Genomic DNA, 3,453 nt, shown 5'->3' on the forward strand with positions numbered 1-3,453 from the left:
AGTATAACAGATTAAGATATATTTTTCGACTGCTTTCATAAGAATGGATCTTCAGATGAAGGTGTTTTTTATTTCTTTACTGCCCACAAGGGGCTACACACAGAGGGGACAAACAAGGACAGACAAACGGATTAAGTCGATTATATCGACCCCAGTGCGTAACTGGTACTTATTTTATCGACCCCGAAAGGATGAAAGGCAAAGTCGACCTCGGCGGAATTTGAACTCAGAACGTAGCGGCAGACGAAATACCGCTAAGCATTTCGTCCGGCGTGCTAACGTTTCTACCAGCTCGCCGCATTCAGATGAAGGTTTCTTGCGCGGCAACTGTGCCGTTAAACAATCACGATGTGTCTGGCTGTTATTCAGTTTTTGCTGCAAGGACTAAAGGTCTACAAAAAACTGTTTCAAAGAGACAAAATTGCCGTGGAATGTTACTAAAGGAGCTGGCCTTACACAATAGGATACAGTAAAAGAATGTATTCGATATGGAGAATGAGAGAGGTTCCTTGTCACAGATAAAAAAAATCACGATAAAAGACACGATAAAAAAATCAAAGCAAATAGTGAGAAAACAATGTTTTTCTCCGTCGGAGCTAGATGATGACTAATACGATTACGTAGAGAGGAAATTGGTTAAGAAAAGACACAAAATCAATGACCCATCGAGAGGAAAGAAGTGCTAGTGAGAGAGAAAATGGGTTTATTTTAGAGTGGGGGAGAGGAAGTTATAGAAAGGGAAAGGAGCGTGCGTCAATGTTTGAAAGGGATAAGAAATAAGGATAGGACGAGATTGTCAGGTTTGAGAAGACGTGAAAATAAAAAAGCTACAAAAAAAAAAAAAAAGTAAGGAAACTAGATAAATTGTTAAGTTGGCGATTTGGCTTGGACGTTAGAAGTGTCCGGGAAGAAAGTCACAGAAAACGTCAGTGGGAAAAATAATCACATTTTATTTATATACTATAAACAATTAAAGTAATAACGCAAAAAATATATTTAAACTAGTTATTAACTATTAATACAGGACTTGTACACAAATTATATATATTGGCATTGTTGTTGTTGTTGGCACTCCGTCGCTTACGACGACGAGGGTTCCAGTTGATCCGATCAACGGAACAGCCTGCTCGTGAAATTAACGTGAAAGTGGCTGAGCACTCCACAGACACGTGTATCCTTAACGTAGTTCTCAGTGAGATTCAGCGTGACACGGAATGTGACAAGGCTGGCCCTTCGAACTAGAGGCACAACAGAAACAGGAAGTAAGAATGAGAGAAAGTTGTGGTGAAAGAGTACAGCAGGGTTCGCCACCATCCCCTACCGGAGCCTCGTGGAGCTTTAGGTGTTTTCGCTCAATAAACACTCACAACGCCCGGTCTGGGAATCGAAACCGCGATCCTATGACCGCGAGTCCACTGCCCTAACCACTGGGCCATTGCGCCTCCACTATGTTGGCATTACACACGTGAAAAAAAAAGAAAAAAAGAAAAAAAAAAAGAGAGCAAAATAAAAAGAAAACCTTTTTATTCAATTTCTTAAGGAAAGTAAGATAGTGAAACAAAGATTTCAGTTAGTTATTTATCGACAACATTTAGCTTGTATACTATATATGATAGCACTACACACATGTGAGAAAGACTTTTATTCATTTTTTAAAGCAAGGTAAGATAATGAAACAACGGTGGCATCTTTGTTTTTTGTAACTCTTTTCCCCCGTGACTTATTTATCTGTATTCTCGTTAGAGCGTTCGAGAAAATACATCGGGTATATGTTACGTCTCCAGACACTGAGGTCGATGTAATCAACTTACACCCTACCCCGAAATTGCTGGCCTTGTGCCAAAACTTGAAACCAATATTGTTATTATGAGTTAAGGCGGCGAACTGAGAGAGTCGTCAGCACGTCGGGCAAAAATACTTTCGTCCGTCGCTTACGTTCTGAGTTCAAATTCCGTCAACTTCGCCTTGCATCCTTTTCGAGATCGATAAAATAAGTAATAGTTGTGTACTGGGGGTCGATGTAATCGATTTACCTCTTCTCTCGAAATTACTGGCCTTGTACCAAAATTTGAAGCCAATATTTATTTCTTTATTGCCCACATGGGGCTAAACATAGATGGGGACAAACAAGAACAAAGCGATTAAGTCGATTACATCGACCCCAGCGCATAACTGGTACTTATTTAATCGACCGGATCTATTTTAAAACGGGGGCCACATTTTTCATTAATGTTTTACGTAGTGTTTTTGGTATGGAAAGACTTTCAAACTTCGTATACTTATCTATTTTGTGTTATAGAACAGAAAAATATTTTTGTATTCGAATTTATTTCATGTAAAAAATTGTCTTACTTCGATAATTTCAACCAATCACTGACAAGTATTCAGTTGTTTACATTTACTCCTTTGGCTGATTAATCTCCATACCTTCGTTTTATTTGCTTTTTTTCATTTTAAATTTGCTTTAACCCTAACCCTAAGGTTAGGGTTAGGGTTAATTGTTTCAGAATCGTTTGTTTATGTAGTCGGCACTTAATGTATATCGGCTGAATGGACGTCAGTATTTGGTTGAAATTACAGAAATACGACAACTTTAACATGGAATAACTTATGGATTTCTTTTTTTTTTTTGAAGAAGACTAAGAGAAAAAGATGTTTTATATGACACATTCTACCAGTGTTCCAAGTTTCAAAGTGTTTCGTTAATGAAAAATGTGGCCCCCGTTTTAAAAAAGATCCAATCGACCCCGAAAGGATGAAAGGCAAAGTCAACCTCGGCGGAATTTGAACTCAGATGAAGCCAGTATTAAAATAAAAATTTCACACAGCAAACGCAGTAGAATTTTGTTTATTTTCAGCACGTAGCATAAAAAGAACCAATTCAATTTCCATAATGCAATAGGTGGAGTTGACTTTATGATGTGATTAAATTCAATACTTTTACAAGTAGGTCCTTCTTCAGAGTTCCAGCATAAATGTTAACAATTCTTATTAAAAGTAAAAAAGATGTTAAGAACCACTTTGCACGAACTAAGTTCAGCTTACCACTTGTCTCAAGTGAAGATGGTATGCAACTGCCTAGTTTGTCTAATGTCAGGTCTTATATTCCTAACAATGGAATAATTGACGGCTAAAACAGCATTTTATTCACATGAAGAGAGAATCGTGAGAAGAAATAAAGATAGACAGAGATTGTAGTTGATGTAGCATTAGCCTGATGTCCACTTCATCTGTACACACGGTTAAGAAAGATCCATACATGTAAAATATATTTTGATGTATAGCGAAATACGCAGTTCTATATTTGTCATACTTGTGTCTAATAGTGAATTATCATTCGCTGTCGTATTGCCCAGCAACAATGAAACACCACGAGCAGTCAATAGTAACGGTAATGAATAATTGCGCTTATATTTCACGTCTAACGTTGCGGAGACCAAACAGTATTTTTGT

Source organism: Octopus bimaculoides, chromosome 18 (genome assembly GCF_001194135.2).
Source record: "Octopus bimaculoides isolate UCB-OBI-ISO-001 chromosome 18, ASM119413v2, whole genome shotgun sequence".
In the NCBI taxonomy this organism is placed as follows: Eukaryota; Metazoa; Mollusca; class Cephalopoda; order Octopoda; family Octopodidae; genus Octopus; species Octopus bimaculoides.